This window comes from Canis lupus, chromosome 25 (genome assembly GCF_003254725.2).
Source record: "Canis lupus dingo isolate Sandy chromosome 25, ASM325472v2, whole genome shotgun sequence".
Taxonomy (NCBI): domain Eukaryota; kingdom Metazoa; phylum Chordata; class Mammalia; order Carnivora; family Canidae; genus Canis; species Canis lupus.
Genome location: NC_064267.1, coordinates 23,467,899 through 23,492,124, shown reverse-complemented (window position 1 = coordinate 23,492,124; position 24,226 = coordinate 23,467,899). Strand labels below are relative to the sequence as shown.

At 36.2% G+C, this 24,226-nt stretch overlaps 1 protein-coding gene and 1 long non-coding RNA gene across 4 annotated transcripts in view; one reads left to right on the top strand and one right to left on the bottom strand.

Moving 5' to 3' along the window:
- Window positions 1–11,742, top strand: part of LOC112669614 (uncharacterized) — a 30,577-nt gene extending 18,835 nt beyond the window's left edge. Inside the window, exons 2-4 of one of the 3 annotated variants that reach the window (XR_003142382.3) lie at window positions 3,510–3,749; window positions 4,497–4,589; window positions 5,476–5,797. This is a non-coding gene — a long non-coding RNA (uncharacterized LOC112669614). Of the gene's footprint in view, window positions 1–3,509; window positions 3,750–4,496; window positions 4,590–5,475; window positions 5,798–8,741 lie in introns of those variants that run through there. The other 2 variants (XR_003142384.3, XR_003142383.3) reach the window with 2 other exon arrangements.
- GALNTL6 (polypeptide N-acetylgalactosaminyltransferase like 6) overlaps window positions 1–24,226 on the bottom strand; it is a 1,158,724-nt gene that overhangs the window by 215,678 nt on the left and 918,820 nt on the right. The gene's annotated exons all lie outside the window — the stretch shown is intronic.

The following is a 24,226-nucleotide window of genomic DNA, read 5'->3' as shown; positions in this document are numbered from 1 at the left end:
ATATAGAGATTGTAGCTATCAAAGTAAGAAAGCATCATAGACACCAAAGTCTCAGGACTTAGGGGCGCCTGGGTGACCCAGTCGGGTGAGTGCCCAACTCTCGATTTTGGCTCATGATCTCGGGTTGTTGGATTGAGCCCGCCAGTGGGGTTTTGTGCTCAGTAGAGAGCCTGCTGAGATTTTCTCCCTCTGCCCCTCCTCCCCCTCTCTCACTCAAATAAATAAATAAATAAATAAATAAATAAATAAATAAATAAATAATCTTTAAAAAAAAGTTTTAGGACTCATATTGCCTATGGAAAGCCTCCAGATTTGTTTCATTTCTCTCACTGTGAATAGATTAATTGAGAATACCTTATTTGAAAACCTCTTACTTTCCAGTCTAAACATTCCTTGTGATAATAGAGTGAATGCCACCTGATTTGCGCATGCCTGTGTCAGCTCAGCTCTTGTCTGCGTGCCTTTCCTCCTCTGCTGTGTGGCCTGCAGCCTAAGTCTAATGACCCAGCAGGCCTCCACCTTTTCTCAGCCTTCCTTTTTCATTATCAGTTATATCAGGGAGCTAAATGGCATTTTGTACTTAATTGTCTAAATGAATCTCCTCATATTTACCAATAAACCCTTTTAATATCTTATCTTCTCATTCTTCCAAGAAAACTCACTCCTTATTTTTCAATGGTTCCCTTAATCTCTCAGGCTGCCAAAAATGCACATTTTGTAAAATATTCGCCTTGAGATATGAGGCAACTACTTTAAAAAGCATATTTAACAAAGGAAAAAAATCAAAAGAACCAGTATATTTATGCTTTTAACCTCTAAAGTGTTTAATGGTAAAGGTCTCGTTCATATATTTCTCAATGTTCTAGCTACTTCAATAATATCCTAATGTATGTTGCTGAATATCACATTATGTGATTTTTGTCTGATCATTTTTGTATTCCAACATTAATGCTACTGTTAATTATGGATTTATTTGTACTCATAAGCACTTTCACTGCTTGGCTAAGAAGACTTTTGTGAGCTGGTTTGATTCCTAACGACCATATCTAAAAATTGGGACTAGGAGTCAATTTTTCCTAGAAAAATAATTAATGATTTTCTGTAACTTGTTTTCCTAAGACAAAACCAGGTTGAGAAATGAAAACTCTGGACCTAAACCATTATGAGGTAATGTGAACCACATCAACCAGGCTATTAATAAGGTGAAGTCACTGCTCTCTTCGGAAATTGAATGTGTATCAAATCAGCATGCTATATGGAATTCACCTCTGAATTTAAGGGACTTATAAATTTATTTCAACAATTTTTAGAAAACTCAAAGCTATAAAAACAAAACAAAACAAAACAAAAAACAACAACACAACAAACCAAAGCTGGGGATGCCTGAGACAGGGAGAAAGTGATCTTTAGTAGGCAAAAAAGCATAAAATTCAGGTAGAACAACAACAAAAAAACCCCCAAAAACCAAAGACAAATAAACGATATACTGGCACAGATATCAAATGGGAGCAATAAAATCTCTGTCTTTTTGAAAGTGCTTACAATTCTGCATTTTTTTCCTCTGAAAAAAGTCCTAGTCTGATTCATCTATATATGCTAAAAACCATTTTGTTCTTCTTCAGTTTCCTTATAAGCATCTACTGGAATTACTGAATGGGAATGTTTCATAGGGAGTATTACAAGGGCTTCAAATTAGCATGTGTGTGAGTGATTGAATAATGTCACCAATAACTGCCAAAACAGCCATAAAACCTATGGGGTTTGGCTCGACTTCACAATAAATAAAGATAAATTGGAAAAATTCCTCTAAACTATTCCTTAGTGTGAGAAAAATGCTATGTCAAAATTTCAATTTAGATGAGACCAGAACTAAATTAAATACCTGGGAATTGGTCCTGTTCCCAAGGCTACCGAAACTCCAAGTTTCTAACAATATTCTCGTACTGCAATATAGAAGGAGGCATGCAGGAAATGGGCTGTCTGTCCCTTGTTGAGGAAAATTGACCTGCTAAAGGTTATGTACTCTCAAGGAATTGCTCCATTTCTTGGTAATGCTATTACATAATAAAAGGGAAAGGGACCATATAAGATATTGTCTTGGTTTAAAGTTTAAAAGAGAAAAATATTAAGAGGATCAAAAATGTGGCTTTGGTCTAGAATGAAAGAAATGAAGAGAATATGACAAAGTCATATGTGAACATAATAATAATAATTACTGAGAGCTTAGACATTTACTGAGAGCTTAGAATATCTATTCTAAGATATATTCGTGTATTAGTTTATTAGATCCTCATTTTATGTAGAGAAAAATTAGGCTTATTTACAAATGAGAAAAATGATGGTCAGAAAGGTTAAGAAATTTGGCTAAGGGAGCGCCTGGCTAGCTCAGTTGGAAGAGCATGAGACTCTTGATCTTGGGGTCATGAGTTTGAGCCCCATGTGTAGAGATTACTTAAACAAACAAACAAACAAACAAACTTAAAAAAATTTTGCCTGAGATCATCTAGTAAAAGAGTGGCTGGGATATTATAAGTACTCCATAAATGTCAGCAGTTATGTGATGGGAGAAAAAAAAAACTTGAACTCAGATGTATTTATTAGAAATTCTTTAAGAGAATTTGGTATAGGGAATTTGGTGCTTATAGTAGTATATAATTATTACAAAAGACTTGGAAAATTTAGGAAGGTGGAAAGAAGGAGGGAAAATCACTTTGGGTTTACCACCCCAAATCATTTACTGTTAATAAGCCAGAGGAAGACACTGCATGGTATCACTTACATGTGTAACCTTAAAAAAAGTCAGATTCATAGAAACAGAGAGTAGAAAAGTGATGGCTAGGACCTGGGGGTGGGGGAAATAAGGGAGAGATTGGTAAAAGGGCACCCACTTTAGTTATAAGATGGATAAGATCTGAGGATCACATGGTGACTATAGTTGGTAACACTGTCTTGTATAATTGAAATTTGCCAAGAGTGTTGAACTTAAATGTTCTCACCCCAACCACCCAAAAAGGTAAATAGGTGAGGTGATGGATGTATTAATAAACTTGATAGAGGGAACTCCTTCACAATGTGTATATATATCAAATCATCATGCTATATACTTTAAATATGTTACAATTTTATTTGCCAGTTATGCCTCAATAAAGCTGAAAACAGGGTCAATCTTTGTTCATATTTTCTTTTCTGTTTTTGTGTTTGTATTTAGAGCCTACTTGTTCTTTTGAATGTAACATTGAAATTTTCCATGTTATCTTAAAGTGTTATTTTAAATGGGCCATAATTTTTCCTTATTCTTCCTTTAGCTTGTTTGTATTATTACAGCATTACTACTATAAATGATATGTAATGAACATTTTTGTGAATAAATATTTTCTGAATCTATAATTTTCTGTAGTTGAGATTCCAAGAGCTAAAAGTAGTGCATTGCAGGGCCAGAACCTTGTAAGTGAACAGTCTTCACACATTACTTAGTTAGAAGACACTAAAAACTCTGTCCTTCTTTTCAGAGGAAGTCAAAGAATTTGGAGGAGCCAAGAGGACTTTAATGGCCATAAAAATCCACTCTCTGCTTTACTGAAAAAACTGAGACCATCTCTCACACCACCAAATTGCCAAAGCATCAACACTTCTTATGTGCTCTCCTGTTAGATGGAATGAACAATCTGTCCACCCATATGAAGCCATCCTTTGCATTCATGCATGGAATCCCATCTTTTCTTTTCTGCTTAAGAACACAGCTGCAGTAGGTATGCCATCTTTCCCTGCATCCTTATTTTTGGTCTTTCTACAGAGCCATTCCATCTTGTAAACCAAAATTTTGCAATCTCCTTTTCTTGAAAAGCAAACCTTCTTTGACCCACACCCTCCAGCTTCTATCTGGTTCATTGACTGCATTTTCTAGTAGGATTTATGAAGGCGTTGTTTGGACTCACTGTGTCCATTGTCTCCTCCCAGTTGTCTCTTGAATCCATGCCTTTCGTTCATTTGTTCAACATGGTCTTGGGGATCTGGACACATAGCACATGCTTGACACAATGATCAGTTACCTTTGGAAACTGGCAAGAATTTTGTTTGGGAGAGTCTCTCCACAAAGAAATAGCTTTTGTTTAGACTCAGAATAAGAGGGATGTGAGGTGAAAAGTGAAGGTAGGGTAGGGAATGACAAAAGGAACTATAACCAAGGAAATGATTTTGGAGTTCACTGTCAGAGAAGAGAAAATGGGTTCTGAGGCATGTGGGTCTAATTGTGAGCACAAAGTACTTTTGTGGTCACCTGGAAAGTTTATTCTAAGATTCATACTTCACTGGTACATCCAGGAAAGCGGGAATCATGAAGAAAGATACAGGTCCTGGAAAAATTCTGAAGTGCTGAAAGTCCCTTGCTTGAGTAATTGAAAGCTAAACTGGACCAAGCACTATGAAATATAATTTGGCCCTCTTCTCCAGGGAATGGAGAAAATGATCTAATAGGTCTTTTCCATCTCTGCTTTCAGTGACCTCTGGCTGTTAACATCACTTTTCCTCGTTATGTCAAAATGAATTGCCTATTTACCACTGAACTCTAGAAAGCATTTTTTTCTCCCTAGGTAAGACAACAACCTAGCATTTGTACATGCACTTCATTTCAACTTAATAAATGTGCCAAGGAGTCATTTTAAAATGGGTAATATTATTTCCAGGAAATTTTGCTTACTTGCTGGGTGTATGGTTCCCCTTCACTGTTAAGCCAGAGCTCCCCCAAATTTTAGAAGAAATTCCCAAGCGAATGTACAATATATTTGCAAAATGGGAAGCAAAATGAAGTGATATGGCCTTTAAATTGCCAATAACCTCCATAGCAGGGTCATTTATTAGTACTGGAATCTGCTCAGGCTGGTTTTTGCCATGACAATAAAACCTGAAAAATAGTGATGCAGGATGACTGCATTTATATTCTACAGTATTGCATAAATTTCTCTTTTTTGGGCAGGCAGGAGAAAAGAAATTATTTAAATTTCTTACCAAGCAGTAAATAAATGGTATTTCTTGGAGATGTTTTATATGCATATAACACACACATACACACCCACACGTAGTTACATATGTCTATTTATCTCTCTGTCACTAAGTAAGTGAAAGGTGTCTCATTTGTAATTTATAAAAAAAAATCATTGTTTCCTTCACAGTCTTGATTAAATGAGGCAATAAATCATATGTCTAAAACATGCCAGGCATCTGCCAAGGCAAAAGTTGGCTCAGAAAGTGACGAGTACAGAATTGTGGAGCAGTAGGAGTTTTATAGTCTGTCACGGGCATGACACGTAATGATAAAGGGTAGCATTATGTCTCCTCTACTGATAGTCCAGCCACATATTTTCTACTGTAATTCTTTTGTTTGGCCCTCTTTATCTTCATTTAAATGGGCTGCATCTCCTTGAGCTGCAGCAAAGACGTATATTTTCCTTGCTAATGATGTGTCTCCCATGGTTCCAGGATTATTTTCACACTTGATGAAGTTCATCTATGGAGGGGGCCACGGGCAGTCAGTGTGCTGCAAATGGAGACAGACACAACGTTGGTTTTTCTACTCTCTGTGGACAGACAAGCCCACCATTGCTAGAGAGATTTGTTTTTCCCAGTTACCTTATAAAGATCATTTTGCCTATAAATTCTGCCTGTCTCTCAAAATTTGTGTTACACCAAATCCCTGTTTTTGAAACTGAGGCAACGCTTCCTGGTTTCTATTAAGTGAAGAATAAACAAATGCAAATTAAAAGCTATTAAAAATTTAATTACTTAAGTTAAAAATTAGCAAGTTATGATCAATGCTAGAAAGACAATGCCTCTCTTTGAATAATCCATGAACAAATAAAATGTAATAGAAATGTGGTGAGAGACAGCAACACAGTGAATGGTGGGAAACACAGGATTCAGTACTCAGAGTTTGGTAGTTTACTGATCCAGCAGGGATACAATAAATTTTCACGTGGGAAGATAGTATCTCAAAATCCTGGTTCACTTATTTAAAGCCTTTGATATAGATGGTATCAAGATTCTGAAAGGGAACTTGAATTGGATGAGTAAAGTTTATATAGATGAAGACGAGGAAGGAAAGGTGAAGTCTTGTGAGTGAAATTCTAGAAAGGTGGGGAATAAGCAGTCTTGAGATGGTCTTTATTATAAAAACACAGTGAAAAATGAAACAACTGACCAAACAACCAACCAAACAACAATCTCTGCTTGGATAGCCCCTAATTCAAAAAAATGCTCCACTATGCAATTATGTGAATCCAAGAAAACCAAAAACATTAAAACAAGCCATGTTCTCCATCTCCTCTTTTTTCCCTCTACTGACTACAATTTCCTAAATGTTTTCACTTTTCCATTGATATTTTTGGGATCTAGGTAATACATGTACAGGTGAACTATTTAATACAAAGGGGAATATATTGAAAAATAAGCCCACCTCATGCCTTCCCTATTCCATTTTTTCTTACCAGAACTAACCCCTTTGACCAGTTTTTTATCTATATGTTTAGGATATTTTAGTCATCTAGAATTATATATATATATATATATATATATATATAATTTTTGTATTATTACATTTATGCATATAAATGTACATATGAATAAATTTCTACCATAATCTTTTAAACTCTAAGGAGATTTCTTTTGAAAACCTGGCACTCTATTATACTATTGGCCAGAGAAATGTCCTTCATATATTTATGCTCATTTTGTACTTAAGATATAATTTCTTCTTTCACCATATGGTTGGGGTGAATTTTCATGAAATTTAACTAAAAATAATGACTAGAAGGATCATGAAATGTCTCAGATGGTTCTGATATTGTCAAGCTGTCCTAGGAGCGACATCAACATGGAAAAGCCAAACCTGTCTATGGCACCTGGAACTTTGCCAAGTAGGCCCTATGATCTTTGGATCAAAATCCTGTGGACAGAAGCTTGCCAAGATTTCTAACAAAAAAGAACTCTTAGTAAAATGTCGAGTAAATACCAATATAGCAGAACCCAAAGTGCCTTTTTATTTCTTAAGTCCAGGGCTAAATCTGAATGGAGACAAAAAAGGCAAGTCACATAGTATTGATTTCAAATACTTATGGCCATGTTCTATGAAATGACTTGTTCTGAAAGATGCCTACAAGTTATAGTGGGCAGTTTTTCTCTGAAAATAAGTTTTGAATAAACCTTAGGGTCACAATTAGATATTAATTTCTTTTGACAAGGAATGCTTATTTAAAATAGTTCAAGCAAAAGGTGTGTTTCATGGGATCCCAAAGCAGGAAGGGTAACTGAGTTGTCCTAAAATTCATCTTCATTTTATAGGTTTGAAAACTAGGGACTATGGAAGATAAACAATTGGCCGAGGGTTGTAGGGCTCTAGTTCACGTCAAAGTCTGAATACCTCTTAGACACGTTGTGGCAAAATAAATCAACATAAGGACAAAATATGGAAAACAAATTCCCTTGGTGAAAACACGTTTATTGGCTAAACTCATTGTATTTCTCCGAAATATAATGAGTGACACTTCTCAAGTTCCTGCATTTTAATATAGTGTTTTACAAGGAGCACAAAAGTCACTCTTAACTTTCTTCTTTGCTCCATATACTTGCCTCTACTTAAGAGCTGTCCTGGTTCACAATTGTTGAGCCATTTGCATTTTATACTGTTGTTGCTTTAATGTCTCCCATTCCTAACTAGTCAGTGAATACTAGCCAATGCCTGGCACATGGTAGGCATTCTGAGGATAGTTAATTGAAGTATAATTGACTCAGAGTAGCCCCTTTTACATTGGAGAGGTAAAGCTTTTTCCTTTTTTTTTTTCTTCTTCTTTTATGGCAGTTAAGATGTGGAAAGATACTGTGATTTGAAAGGAGATACAATGATTAGAGACAATGATTAGATTAGTATTTCTAGAGTCAGTTCCTTGTTAATTAGGCATTAGTTTGAGAAGCAGTCTAGGGTGAGATTGTGGTAGTGTCAGGTTAAATAAGGAATTTATCTAGTGGCTAGTAGGAAACCAGAAATGAGTTCTTAGCAAAATGATTTGATAGTACTACACATAAAAGGTGATAAGGACTTAAATTAGGGTGGTAACATTTTGAAGGAAGAATCAACAAATGTAACGAATATTTGCTAATGAAAGGATCCATCTTTATTATTTTTAGAAAGGTTAATGAGGCCCAGAGAAAGCGAGAAACTTGTCTGTAATTGCAGAACTGGGATTTTAATCAATTTTCTTATCTAGTTACCTCAGTGTTAAATTGAAGAGTCTGAGATAGTCCCCCTTCTAGAATAAGGTCCTCATCCTTGCTCTATGAACTGAAATAGCACTGACTAGAGAAGAGTGCTCGTTTTACTGTGTTAATTTTGTCTCCCTCTGCTCATCTTTGAGAACAAATGAGTTCTGGCACCAAAACAAAACAACTTGTGTCCAAGTCAGGATACTTGAGACTAGGCAATTCCACTGTATTTCTCATTCTTGGATAAGCCATGGTCAATGGACAATATGTATATACCCAAATATATTCCTTCTATCCTCTCTCCATCCCTCAGCTGCTTAATGCATGTAGTCACTTGTTTTTTCCTACTTTTGAATACTTCTCTTCCACAGATCTTTCACCAGTATCCCCAGAGCCTTTGCTCTATCATAAATACATTCCTATATTTTCAACTTTGTAAGAAACCTCTTTCACCTCTCTTTCTTTCTCTTTCTCCTGTCTCTCTCTTTCAGAGGACACAACCCACAACCACCATTGAAGACTTCCTCTGAGGAAACCACTCAGATCTTCCAAATTCCACATCTTAGAACCAACAAGGAAGCATCCTTTCTGCTGCTTTCAAGTGATTTTTCTTCCAGTCATGCCTTCTCCAGCTCAGGCTGCTACAACCAGACACCATTGATTGGGTGGATTAAACAGCAGGAGTTTATTTCTCAAAGTTCTGGAGGCTGGAAAGTTCAAGATCAAGTGGGCTAGCCAATTCTATTCCTGCTGTGGCTCTTCACTTGGCTTGCAGGTAGCTACTTTCTCACTGTGTTCTCACATGGCAGAGAGAAAGTGCTGGTCTCTCTTCCTCTTCTTATAAGGACACTAACCCCATAATGGGAATTCCACACTTGTAAACTAATCTAAATCTAATTACCTCTTAAAGGCCTCACCTCTAATGCCATCATATAGGGGGTTAGGGTTTCATCATATGAATTTTGGGAGGGCACAAACATTCAGTCCATAACAGATCATAAACCAGACCAAACTAAACAAGTCATCTGGCATCGATACTCAGCTATATTAGGTCCTATTTATTTCCATCACTGTTATTTATCACTTTATGGGTTTCTCCTTCTTCTCAATTGAGGATTTTGGAGCCAGAATAATTTCAAAATCTGCCTAGATAATCTTACATCTTACATCATCTTACAACTTTGTTTCCTTAACTTAGATAACCCTAACTTTCATTGGGCTTCAGTCATCTATTCTCAGGACAGTACCTTGTGTCCTACCCTCACCCTAAACTGCCTCTTTCTGTTCCTTGACTTTCTACTTTCATCCCATTGTGTTCTCCATTGTTTTCCCGCCCAAAGGTTCTCTCCTGGTCCTCTCTCCTTTTCTATCCAACATAAATTCTATGGTTTAATATCTGAACCAAAATGATGGATTCTTTTGACTCTCACATTTCCTCTATACCCACTTGGCCAGACTTCATCTCTGAATCATATTATTGTGTGTTGTGTTATCCCTAAACTCAAGCAGCAAGGTTCATGTTGAAGAAAATACAATATCTGTGCATATGGGCATCACTGCAAATTGACATGCTTCAATCTCACTCAGATGGGCCCTGGGAACCAGGATTCAGCTCCCTTGTTTTTGGTGAGCACATCTCCAGTTCCCTTTGATGAATCACCTTCACCTATCCCCTTCAGCTTCTATTCAGTTACTTCTCTTCACTCTGTAAGTCAAAGATTTTGACTCATGGTTTTCAGTGAAGTTTAAATTAATTTCAGCTTCTCATTAGACTGTGAGCTTCTTGTTCATTTTTAAATCCTTCGTAAAGTGCATGGCGTGTCTTAGACACTCAATAAACATTGAATGAATAAATTTACCTTTTCCCTATCCACAAAATAATTGCCATGCACACTCAAATCTATTTAGCTTCAGAGGATGTGTTTTACTGCCTTGTAGGACCAATCTATTTGCCTGTACCCTAGACTCTAGCTCTTGTTGGCTTCTTTGGGACCTGTTCCATTAGTATTGCTTCACTCATATATATTCAAATTCTTCCTCTATTGGCTGCTTTTCTTTATCTATAAACACTTTCAAGTCTGTCTAATACTAGATAAACTAATGAAAATATTCCTTTATAGGGGATTAGGGCTCCAACAAAATGAATTTCTCTTTAGCTAATACAAAATGTTGTACTTTTGATCATCTCTAAAATCATTGCAAAGATGAATTTTACTCCCTCAAGTGCCATGATCTGGTTTCCACCTCTACCTCTGTTTGGAATCTGCTATTCAATGATCTCTAATTGCTAAAGAAAACACACATTTTAAAGTCCTTGCTTCACTGAACCTTACCACTTCTTCTGAAACTTCTTCCTTGGCTTTTATGACTTTATGTTTTAAATCACTTCTCAGTTTCCAGATAGGCTCCTCTTCATCCTGTAAATGCTGATATTCCCCCAGAGACCTTTTCTTGGTCCTCTATTCTCACTCATCTCCCTGGTGATTTCACCTTTCCTCAAACTGTATTGAGAACTTAAGTCTTCAAATGACATCATGTTGCCTGCAGGAAGTAAGGCACAAATATGAGTTTTGCTTTAAAACACAAGACCAAATGACCACTGGTTTTGAGATGATCTATTTCAAGCATTTCCTAGTGCTTTTGGCATTTGGGGCTTGATAAGCCTTTGTAATGGGGCTGTTGTAAATGCTTAGTAACACCACTGGTCTTTACTCAGTAGATGCCAGCAGTATGCCCAGTGTTGTGATAACTAAAATTGTCTCCAGAAATTGTCAAATGTCTCTTATGGGGCAAAATTGCCCTTGGTTGAGAACCACTGATCAATCTAGTGGCTAATAACAATGAAAAGAGGAATGATTAGTTAACTGTATTGTAAGGTTCTTGAAATGAGCTCTAATTTCAAACTAATCTGATCATGTTTTGAATAAGATCATTATGTCTTGAGATCTGTACTTCTAACTCCTACCATGTCCATTGACTTTGCTACTTAGTAGAGTAATTTGGCAATGTTCCTGGAAATTTGTTCCCCTCCGCCCCCTTTGTTCTGTTATTTACTTTCTGTGGAATATAGGTTGAACAGCAGTAGCAATGGTAGGAAACCTTAACAGCAACCTAGAATGCAAGGTCTTTGTGGGGGAAGAAGTGGGGATTATTGACAGATAACTAATCATGAAAGAAGGAAAATGAAATTTTTCTGAGGAACAATTCAAACTGCATCTAATTCACTTTTTGGCAAGTTACTGAAACTTGCAATAGCTTGGTCTCTTTATGCACTAAATTCAGCTAATATGAAAATAGAAATTACCTGAGTAAAATTTTGAACTTTCATTACTTTTCATTTATACTCTTTTTATATTAAGTAAAATTTAAGTTTTTCCATATTAGCAGGCTGTCTGTATCCACTGAGAATGTGCCCTTCTAGAACACCTTGACAAAAGGACCTCTCTATCTGTTTCAAGTTTGCTCTTTGGTTAAGCAGTCATTGAGCATAGGAACATGCCCATGACTTTTTTGGAAAGAATTGATGTCTTTAGAGTGAAAACCTAAATAAAATGCAAAACAAGAACAAAAGAATCTCAGCCAAATATTTTTTATGTTAAAGAATCTTATAAATTGGATGCAAGACAGCCATTTTCCTTCCATGACACGATGCCTAACTAGATTAACCAAGTACCTAAAATAGGAGGGAAGAGAAATATTGTACCCATTAGACCACAAAGAGAATGGCAACAATTATATACTACTTGAAATTTGACTGAAATACTACATTTTATAAATCTTTAGGAAAGGGTGATATAGATATGGACAAAAGGGAAACATTCACATTTGAGAAATCTTTCGAGCTTTCCATTTGTAAAGGATTTATGTTTTCTGAGGTTTCTTAAAGCAGCTCAGTTGCCGTGGCTGGCAGACAGCCAGCTGATTAGAGAGAATTGGAGTTCAGTTTTTTTTTTTTTTTTTTTTTTTCCCATTAGTGTCTGTAGTTTGCCCTATTTTGGAGTAACTGGCTTTTTCTTCCTAGAGAATTCAAGGCACGCAATTCTCCATTTCCATTCAACTATGAAACTGTTAACTGGGCAGTAGGGGAACAAGGTTTCCCTTAAATGATTCTGACATTCTTCAGAAGCAAGACCATTGATCACCTTTAATCTTAATGGATTGGAACTAATTTCTGAAGACCTAAAGTTTCCTCAGCTGGAAAGGAAATAAATTATAAGAAACACCAACAAAAACGCACATACAGTAAACATAAGCTCCAGAGAGTAAAAGTCATGTCTTAACCAAACAGATGATCAGTAATGATTAATGCCTTCCGCATAAATTTCTCCCTGGAAAACTATTTAGAAATTCCTTGTATGTAGCACTCACTGAATTCAACCTTAAGAAGATATCCTCTTTCCTATCACTCTGTTCTCTAAGTCCGCTTTATTTTTTGGATGAACTCTTATGGCCTCCTGACATACATTTTCATTTGTGGTTATTATCTCTCTAATAGGATCTAAGTTTCATCACAACAGGGATTTTGTTTTTCTTTACTGCTGCATAGAATAGTTCTTGTCACAGAGTAGGTACTTAATAGCCATAACATGAATCAAATCCTAATTAGCAGGTCTATGTTTATCTTTTTAAGATACAATCCCATTTTCTCTTGAGTTTGCTACTGGATCATTCATATTCAGCCTAGTGTTACTACATTACTGCCTTTGGCAATTATAGGTGAATTTACCATCTTTAAAATTAGAGACAGAAGAATGCAAATTTCTGTACTCCAAGTAGAGCTAAACTCAAACTATCCTTCTAAGATAGTTGTGTATTCAGTGGAATCCCCTCAATATCTCCTATGGCTATTTATTCAATTATTAAAGCTATGATCAAGCATCTAGAATTTCCAGCTTTGAAATGTTACCCTTTTCTCTTTCATTATTGATGAGTTCCTTTGCATATAATAGGAAATCATTATTTCCCCCTTGCCTTCTGATTTTAGGTTGAATAAATCTAGTTTAAATAAGGTAATGAATAGAGAAATATTTTGAAATGTATAAGATATTCTGAAGTTTTAAATCTTTCTGCAAAGCTGTTTCTGACTCAGCTGATTTTTGCATATTTGTTTTCAGGCAAATTATTATGACCTTATTATGTCTTTTTATCTGTCATTACCTCATCTTGTATTTTATTTAATTAATTTCTAACCTTTGCAATAGGAAAAAAACTAAGAATAATATATTTCCAGAACTCACCTAGCGGAAGAATCTTTCTCTGTTCTCCATTTTTTTTAATACCATTTACCTGTCAATGAAGACATATAGTAAATATGTACTTATGGAAGGTACTAGCATCAGCAAGAAAGTTATGGGATCTGCCAAAGAAGTACTCATCTCAGCTTGTTTTTCCTTCTTAGGAAAAGGATTTCTTTTGATTTTGTCCTAGAGTTCAGAAGGAATGTGATTAAGAATGTGTGTCCTCTTAAATAAGAAGTACACACACACATGCATACACAGAGAGGAATATTACACAGCCATAAAAAGATGAGATCAAGTCATTTGCAAAAACATGGGTAGACCTAGATCACTGTTTTTATAAGTAGCAAACAAGCACTTCATCTAAACTGTGAATCAATAAATTATAGACATAATTTCTAGTGGTTCTCATTGGGGAGAAGTGTGGGAAAACGTGGTGAATTTTAGAATTCCCTGGAAGTTTTTCCAACTATGCAATCCCTCTATCCATTATCATATGACTTTTAGACAACTCCACTAGATGGCTGGTGTAGACAGAATAATGGCTTCCAGAAGATGTTCACATCTTAACTTTCAAGCTCTGTGAATGTGTTAACTTGCATGGCAAAATGAAGTTTGTAAGATATGATTAATTTAAGAAACGTGATGGGGAGCTATCTTGGATTATCCAGGTGGGCTCACTGTCATTGAGGTTAATTACAAAGGGGAGACAGAGGCAAGAGAGTCGACAAATTTGGAGATGCTATACTGCTGGCTTTAAAGATGGAAGAAAGAGTCATGGGCATTGGTATGCAGATTGTTTCTGGAAACCTGAAAAGTCAAAGACAGAGATTCTCTCCTAGAGTTTCCAGAGGGAATTTAGCTGTATGAACATATCTTGGACTTCTGATCACCAGAACTGTAAGGTAATAAATTTGTATCATTTTAGGAAATTAAATTTATGGTAATTTGTTACAGCAGTAATAGGAAACTAATATAGTGGTGTTTACTGGCATGTGAGGTTTGGAAAAAATTCTTTTTTTTTTTTTAAGATTTTATTTATTTATTCATGAGAGACACAGAGAGAGGCAGAGACATAGGTGGAGGGAGAAGCAGGATCCCTGAGGGGAGAAGCAGGGTCCCAGGACCCTGGAATCACCACCTGAGCCAAAGGCAGATGCTTACCCACTGAGCCACCCAGGTGTCCCTAAACTTATATCTTAAAATCAGTGCTGATTGTCTTATGTATAAAATCTTAAAAAATGGAGACCTAGGTTTATATTGCTCAAAAGAAAATACTAAAAAAATTACTAAAAGCATATTTATTACAGAAATTTTTAAAAAAACTTTCATTGTATGAAGAAGTAATAGGTTGCTTGCAAACTCTTCTAGTGATCTGATTTCCACAATTTCATTCATTTCCTATGTTTCAGAAGTACATCCATAATTTGTCACAATGTATGAGGAATCATGATAAGTAAATACTTAGGAGCATCAAAATACAATTCTTCTTAATACTGTATTCATTTCTTAGGTGATTGTGAAATATACATTCTCTCACATGCTAAGTAAACAGATGATTGCTAAGGGATACTTTTCAGATGATTCCAACTTCTTTTGTCACTTGATGTTGTGAGATGGTAAACACAGTAAAGCTGATTTTTTCAAAGAAAGAACTTGGTCTGAATGGACCAGCCCCCAAGAAGAAATAGGGCTGGCTATATAAATCTCTCTGTAAAATAGAGCAGAAAATGCATCATGAGAGGTGATCATTTTCATGATCAGACTCCAAGGAAAATTATTAGGGTCTTATCAAATCCACATACACTTCCATATGTAGTGGTTTTAAATGGCAGTTTTGTCAAAAATTATGCAGAAACATTCCTCATATAGTTGGTCCTTATTTCTGACCTCAATGAAAACTGAGAACATACCATCTAATTATGATTTTGTGCTATTATTTCTATATGAGACTAAGTAATGAGAGTCCAGCTATGTAGATCCAAAGGCGCAAGAAAGAACTGTTGTCATTTGTCTTTGCTCTTAAGAAATGGCACCTTGCTGGGCACTGAGGAGTGTTTGATGGGATGAGCACTGGGTATTATACTATATGTTGGCAAATTGAACTTCAGTAAAAACAAAACAAAACAGAAATGGCACCTTGCAAATATACAAGGTACAACCTTTGAATATTTTGCAAGGTAAATATTATTATCCCTTATTTTTAACAGGTGAAGAAACTGACCCAAAGAGACAGAGCTGGTATTTGAACCCAGATCCATCTGACAATAAAGCCCATGCTTTTTCTAGACTTGATACATAGTAATCTTTTAGGAAAAAGCAGGACAATATGTTCCCTTGTCAAATATCAGTTGCCTCAATTAAGTTTTGGATAAGGTGAATTGAAGCTGAATCCAAGTATTATGATAGTTTAAAGGGAGACCTAGGAATAAAAGAGTCCTGGAGCCTACCTATTCCATTGTATATTATTCTGGAAAACAATTTACCAACTAGGTTCTAGCTGATTCAGCTCACCTCTAGAATATGATAATAAGACAAATACTTTCAATTTCTCTTATGAAGGGAGCATGCAGTTGTTTAATCTAAAATCTGATTCTTATTACTTGGGTATAACTTAAGAAGGAGTTTGACAGCATAGTTTGATGTTAATTACACAGAGAATTTCGTATGCTAAAAGTCCCTTTCTCTGATTCTTAGAAGCTTTTTAAAGAATGACCTGGAATATAAGGACTTTGGAATATGATCAGAAATTACAAGAATAGTTGGATGGTCTACTGAGTCAAGTGATGACAATAAATAAAAGATGATAAATTGCGGAAAAATTATTTTTTACTCAGATCACCAAATTTATACAATTTCTGCAAGTACAGTTGTACAACCATAATTATTCCTAAACTTTGCATATTTCTCAGAAAGACTCAGCCATGAGCTTTAAATGATAGGACAACTGGCATCCAGGACTGTCCTTGATTTTTGTTTTAATTGGCTTGATGAAGTCATGGCTTTTTGATAAAGACGTAGGTGATAATTTGAATTCAAGTACCTAAGAAGATCTACTAATGTTTTCTAAAATGTAGCCGTACCATGTTGAAGGTCAGGTTCCTCTATGCTGGAGATAAGTGTTACTATTAACGCACTGCTAAGCACAAACATGACACTCACTTCATTGCACAACATTGCACAAACTCCACATAATGCCTGCATCTGCACCCCATTAAATCTACCCACAGAATATCCACCTGTGAACCAAGAGTTTCTTTCCTCCCTAAATCTAGGATTTTTTAGTCTTTAAGCTAACACTTTAGGATGGGCAGAACTAGTGTCATAAGCCCCACAACGACAAAAATATGATCTTTCACTTTGTAGTGTTCATGACTTTGTGTTATCTCCTCCCTATCTCACAAACCTGTGATTTGTCTCTACCAAGGCTATGGCAAAGGTGACCCATCATCACACTGTGATTAGGTGGCTTTCTAAGAGGCTTCATCTTAGTAGACTTGAGAGAGAGATTCCTGGCTGGCTTGATGGAGCAAATAACCATGTTGAGAAAGCAAATATGGCAAGAAACTTTAGGCAGCTTCTAGGAACTATGATCGCCTTCAGCTGATGGCCAGTAAAAAGCAGGGGCCCTAAGGTTTGCAGCTAGAAGGAAGTGGATTCTATCAACTACCTGAGTGACCTTGGAAGCAGATTCCTCTCCAGTCAGCCCTCCAGATAGGAATCTAAAGTGCCTGATGCCTCCCTTGACTGTAGCCTTGTGAGACCCTGAGCACAGAACCCAACTGATCTGTGCCCAGACTCCTGACTCATGGAAACTCTGACATAATTAATGTGTGTCTTTTTAAGCAGCTCTGTTTGTAATTTGTTATACAATGATAAAGACTGATACAAAAGTTTTTTTTTTTTTAAATATCAAGAACTTAATATTCTTTAATGCCAGAATTTTGGAACATTCTGGCATTTTTACTCACCTGCTCTTGCCATTTAGTGAGGAAAGGACACTGTACTGTGAAATAACCTCAGAGATTGGTTAATGTGTGCCAAAAATAGGAACATCAGCCCTGCTGCCAGAGGCCTGGTATTTTTTCAAATACTTGTAGCTTAAAAGACAAGTGTCCAACGTTGTGCTGCATTGACTAGCTAAATAGGGTGAAACAAAACTTGCTTGTTAGGGCCGGGTTAACATTCATTATTCAGAGGTTTCTGTTCCTTTTGTTTTTTTTTTTTTTAGATCATCTGCTTTCAGCAGTTTGACTTTCTACATACTGTTGACAGGAATTTGACAGATTAATCTGAGAAAAACATTTAATTCAATCAAGGCATATTTATAAGATGTTGTAGACTTGAGTGGACAGAAAAGGAAAAAAAAAAAAAACAACGGAGGAATCAAGAGGAAATGTAAAGCAAGAGGAATTTTATAGATTACTTACTGCTAAGGTGCCTGCACATTCATTTGTGCTCTGTTACACTTGTTTCTGATTATTTCCTCTGCTGCTTTTGGCTTCTACTACATGGGTGCTCCAATTGTGAAGCCCCACTGCCAGGCAGACAGACTTAGGTTTATTTCCTTGCTGTCCCATGACTCTCCTTCAGAGTTTCTGTTTCTCTAATTATACATTGTGTATTTAGTCTCCTTGTGTGTGTGTGTGTGTGTGTTTTATTAGAGTGGATTTGGATATAAATGGAAGAGAAAATTAAGAAATCTCAATTTAAAGGGAATAAAAATAAAAATGTCCCTCCCTCAAATATCTGGGAATAGAACATATAATCTATAGGCTGTCTATGTGTTGGTCTATATAAAAATATCATGTAACTCATTATATTTGTTGATCCCATTTTTATAATCACTCAAAGAATTATTTGGGGAGTTTAGAACAGTAGCTAGAAATAAAATTATTTACACTTTATTACAAATATACACTCTTTCCCTTTATCCCCGGTCGTCTGCTTGACCTTAGATATGTCATTTGCTAGGTCTCAGTCAGCTAATCTACAAATGAAGGCTTTGGAAACCTACTGCTGTAAAGTTAAATTTCGGTTCCATTGTGATCCTAACATGTAGCTCACCCAGTTTGAAGTGAGAAGTGAGAGTACTTTCATTATGTCTGACTCATGATAGGTGCTTGGTACATACCTATAATATTATTCTCCTTTTCCTTTCTCCTGCTTTTTCACTCTAATTTTCTATCTATGATTTGATAGAGAAGCAGCAAAAACTAGAAATTGCTTGAAAGTAAGTCAAGATTTCCCAAGAAGGAAGTGAGGTTTTTCTCACAACTGAATAGTTGCATTTAATGTATCTATTTACAAATGGGTCTGTCTCTTCCCAAGCATTGTAACCCATAATTATACATTCAGGCAGTGATACTCATACAGGTAATTCCTGGGATTGTACTTCACACTGAAGTCAGTTGGGGCTTTTAATACACACATACGCCATGGTGAATTCTCTTTATTTCTTAGGTTGTGGCAATGACAGGAATCATTATTGCTTTACATTGTCCTGTTATTTATTGTCACAACAATAATAAGCGTAAAGCCACTTTGCAATTATGTAGCAGAAGAGCTAAGAAAAAGGCATTGCATGAATACAAATTAGAATTCTCATATAAATTGTTTCCAACAGGAAGTGGCATTGGCCATTGATATATTCGTCTTACTGCATTCCGAATGCAGGATTGATTGTTAGTATCCAGACATTGCTTATTTAATAGAGACATCCTTTCTGTATTATGAGTCATTTACACAATTTTAACATACTGCCATGCACATTCAAATGTGTACTGAAATATAGGCGGCCCAATGACATGCACCACACGACGCAGATTTACTCAACTTGCCATAAATGTTATGTGAAGACAGAATAATGAAATATAGTCCTTATAATCTGGGGACATATGATGTAAGTCTGGAGGTGGAAGCCACATGTTGCCACAGTGTTTTCATGACACATAATGGCTAAATTGGTGGTTGAGACTAAATTCTGTTTGTGTTCAGAGGAGGTGAATTGATGACTTAAAGAGAGCTGGAGTTACAGCATTTCATGGAGACGCAGACCCCTAAAAATTTGTTTTTTATGGACAGAATGAAGTACTAGTGTGCAAAATATTTCTGAATATGACTTTTGACATGACTACGGCATGTTTAAATTGGTGGCAATTTGTAGCAGTATAGGAATCCACCAGCAATATAAAAATTTAGGGGGAAGGTAACTGCCATCGGCAAAATTGGACGACTTTGATATGTTGTAGGAGAGAGAAACTGAGCTCTCCCTTTGCTGCTAGCTGCAAAGAATTAAAGGCACCAGATACATTCCCTTCTCTCACCTTCTCATTTCTTCTAGATTTCAGTTCAAATTTTCAGAGACTACCTTTCAGGGACTACTCAGTAAAATTGCTTACAACTGTCCTGCCCCAGACTTTGACCTAACCCTTGGTCTTAGTACCTGGTACTTCTTGTTTACATTGCACTACTTCATAATCTTCTAATAATCTCCTAAGCCCTTATCACCATCTCTCTGTCTCTGTCTCTGTCTGTCTGTTTGTCTCTCTCTCTCTCTCTCTCTCTCACACACACACACACACACACACACACAAATTATCTCCCCTACTGGAATAGAGCTTCATAAGGACAAATAGTTTTGTTCACTGCTATATATACCCAGAGCATAGAAAGGCAACTCTACCACATTAAGTGCTCAATAAATGTTGAATTAACAGATGAACACAGCATGAAATTAAGAATCACTATCAAGTTGCTCTTTATTTTAAAGGCCAGCAAGTAGAGGCAAAATTGGCATGTCCAAGAATGTGGTGATCTGTATGGATTGACATCATCTTTGTTCATGCTCTTTGAATAACTGAGACTTCACCTTCTAGCATTCCAGGGACTCTGAACTCCCCTAAGTGCCAGGCACACACACTGTTGCCCAGGTGCTGCCAGCATGATTATTGATGGAGGGGGCGCTTCTGCCGATCTGGCAGTGTAGATGGAATCACATTCTGTTCAGCACTTCCAGTAATGGCAGGGGAGAATTTGGCAGGTTGTGTATGGCTGCAGTGAGATCTCTGGGCTCATTATTATCCCATTCAAATGTCCCTTTCTCATTAATATGAGACGAGGCAACCAATCAAGCAAAAAGCCCACGGTTCTCTAACTGTTGCCAGCACTATAAAAAGGCAAAGTGTCTTTTTTTTTTTTTTTTTCCTGGAATGGTTATAATAGACAGACTCATAGTCCATAATGGGTTAAAGCTGCTGAAAGCCCATCTGTAAAAAGCTACAATTACTAACATTACTGACAGCCATTGTGACAATGGAGAACAATTTTCTTAAAGCTAATTCAAACAATCTTTGGAGTGGTCATTTGTAGCAGTAAATAGATTGCTGCTAAAGCAGAGCGTTTAAAGAGAATTTTCCCTATCGTGGAGTTAAAGCAAGCATATTTTAAAGGTTTACTTGGGAGAGGAGGAAAAGAAATGCGGGAGACATATATCTTATTAAAAGGCACTCATTCCTCTGTTCTCAAACTAATGTGCCATGCCATTACTCCACTACATAATGAGTGAAACATTGGTGCATAATTAGGCATCACCTTATGACAGCATGAGCCGTTAATCAAACAATAATTTTAAGGGTTGCCATGGAAGAAAGGTTCAGGTTTATTCTTGGATTTTTTTTTTTTAAAGTAGTACAAGCTGCTAGGTAGCAAAGCCCTGAAAAAAGAAACATCAAACCTTTAAATAACAGAATCTTTCCTTTTTAACTGAAATAATATGCCTATTCATCCTCAGAAGTTGTCATTTCTATTCAGAATTGCCTTCAAGATTTTCTTTTGGGACTTTCATCACTAAAATTATTCTAGTCTACTGAAAAGAAGAGATACATGAAGTTAGGGCCTTAAAGTTTTTGGTGAACCCGGGGTAAAAATTTGGACAAGTGAATTTCACTGCTTTGTTTTTCTCTCCCCTATCATAGCCCCACATGAAGATTAAATTTATCAGAGTTATTTTTATGCAGTATTAAAATAAGTTTTCGGGTTTAATCAATCCATTAATCTATAGTTTTCAAAAAACAAATAAAATTTAGCTGATTTGATTGTTTTGCAACTTACTGGTTTAAAATCACTAAAACTACTGCAGCCTGTAGGCTTTTCTTTAGCCATCTAGACCCCTTGAAAATTTGTATTTATTATGTCAGTTTGGATGATTGCAATATCTATTTCATTCATGGTGACAAAATACCACTCTCCTGTAAACCTCAAATCCTATTTTTTTAGTTCTCTGTCTTGTTGCCTTTAAGAGTGGAACATCACTGCTCAGTTGAGTTTTGAAGTCTCTCTGTGTTTGAAAGAAGCCCAGTTGCTCTGGTTGATATGGCCACTGAGACGTCTTGGGCTCTACAAATCCATCAGCTCCTTGGGCTGTGCGTATACATGCTACACTACTGCTCATACTAGAGGAAAGATGATTTCTTCTTTCAGTACGACTCTATTCCCTCAGGATGGCTAATGATCAATAGTCATGTCTTCAAAGAATATGCCATTTGTCAGTAGGAAGACAGGTAAGAGGAGACTAGGGAGCACTAAATGGAGAAAAGTAAGTTTTATTTCTGTCTGTGATGAGATTGGTAGGCAGTTCAGCAAATGAAACAAGAAAGGCTAAACTAAAAGTCCATGGGGTGGGGAAGTCTGCCCGCATTGCTTTTGAGCAACAACAGAGCAGCTACCTGCTATAATCATCGTATGTTGAAAGCAACCCAGAAATTGACTGCAGCCTGCCATTATTAAATGACATGATAAGGGATGACTAGGGCATTTTTAAATGAAGGCAGATCAAGAAGTAGGGGTTGTGAAGGAGGAGGAAATATGAATTTCCAGGAAGGTACGGATCTTAACCAATTAATTCAGATTCTTAAAATTAAAGCTGAAATAAAACCTAATGAAATTAAAACAATACCCTGTCTGAATGAACAGCTGAAAACAAAGGGCAAACAAGCATGCTTCCATATCAGTATATTTTAAGAAAAACTTTCTAGGTAATTAGCTTTATTATAATATATAGTATAATTAATATAATATAATAAATATTGCTAGATCGACACATTACCTTTCCCCATCTCTCTTAGAAATAACAAGCAATGACTCTTACCAGAGACTCCTATTGATCAGTTTAATTAAAATGCCATGGAATGTGTATTGCAAACATTCGATGAGGTTGCAAATAGATATTTTAGCATTCCTGAGTGATTTATTTTTCTAAAGACTCTTTAATTTGGGGAAGAACAGAAGAAACCAGCAATAGTAGTTGCCTTCAGGAAGGGAAACTGAAGGAGTGTGACACTGGAAGGGAAGAAGCTTATTTTTACCATGTAAACTCTTCTACCTTTCAAAATGTGATTCATGGGCAAGTATCGTTTGTTCATATGTATGTTTGAAAATATGTTATATTTTGAAAATATAATACAGTCAAATGTTTAAGTTGTGTACTTGAAATTGTGTCCTTATCATTTTTTCAATACCTAGTACTACTTCCTCTCTCAGGCCTGGATCTTTGGGATGTTTTGGTTTCTCTGGTCCCTAATAAAGCCCAGCACCTAACATAAAGGTGAAATAATATATCCCTAAAGGCCCATTTACTTTACCATAGCCCTCTCTTAATTTTCCCCTTGTTTTTTTAAGCCACCTTGTCTCTTTTTTTAAGATTATTTATTTATTTATTAATGAGAGACACAGAGAGAGGCAGAGACATAGGCAGAGAAAGAAGTGGGCTCCTTGGGATTATGACCTGAGCCAAAGGCAGATGTTTAATCACTGAGCCACTTAGGTGCCCTGCCACCTTGTTTTAGTAAATAGGAAAAATTTTTAAAAGCTCCTTTTCACTTTTGTAATCTCTCATGAGAAATATTAACAGGGGCAAGCACTTCTATGCATACATATATGCATGAACAGCGATAATAATGGGCATAGATTAAATATTGTATTTCCTTTTGAGAAAAGGCCTGAAGAAAGTCAGATAAAAACTGAGAGGAGGACTGTGACTAATTCAGGTGAGATTTTGGGGAACTGATCCCATCAGTCTATTGCTACCTTGTACCTCTGGAACTCTGCTAGAAAACCTCTGATGACTTCTTAGCTGTGTAATTTTGAGTCTATCAGGGAATTAACCATTCTAAATCCTTTACTTTTCTGCCTTTTTGATAGGACTGATGTTATCAATTCAATAGGTGTATAAAAGAGGAAAGTCTTCATGCTGCAAGAATAGACACTTGAGATAGGGGCTGCATTATTTGTATGCTCCATCTCCCCCCTCCTCTGCACTTTCCTTTATCCTTCTAGCATCCTAAATGAAAAAGGGATAAATAAAAACTCCAATTTTTGTGAGTTAAGATTAGTCTTCATGCTACTTCATTCATTAAATTGTCACCAGAATGAGTACAATATAAAAGGAGGGGGAAAAAAAGTCTTGCAACTATGGAAATTAAGGGAAGTATGTGCTTAATGAGAAAAAAGAACAGTACTTACCCATTATTGTGATTTCAGAGAAAAAAGTACAGTGATGAGGCACAATGACTTTTTGAAGAACCTTGTTATACATGAACTGGAAAAAAATGTCACAAGCATTTCTCAAGATACAGCCCAAGATACAGGGTAATTGGCAGTTACAAATTAGTGGTGATCAGCTAAAGTATGCCTTATTGCTAAAAAGCCATCTTATTTCAAACATCTCAAATCACTCACAC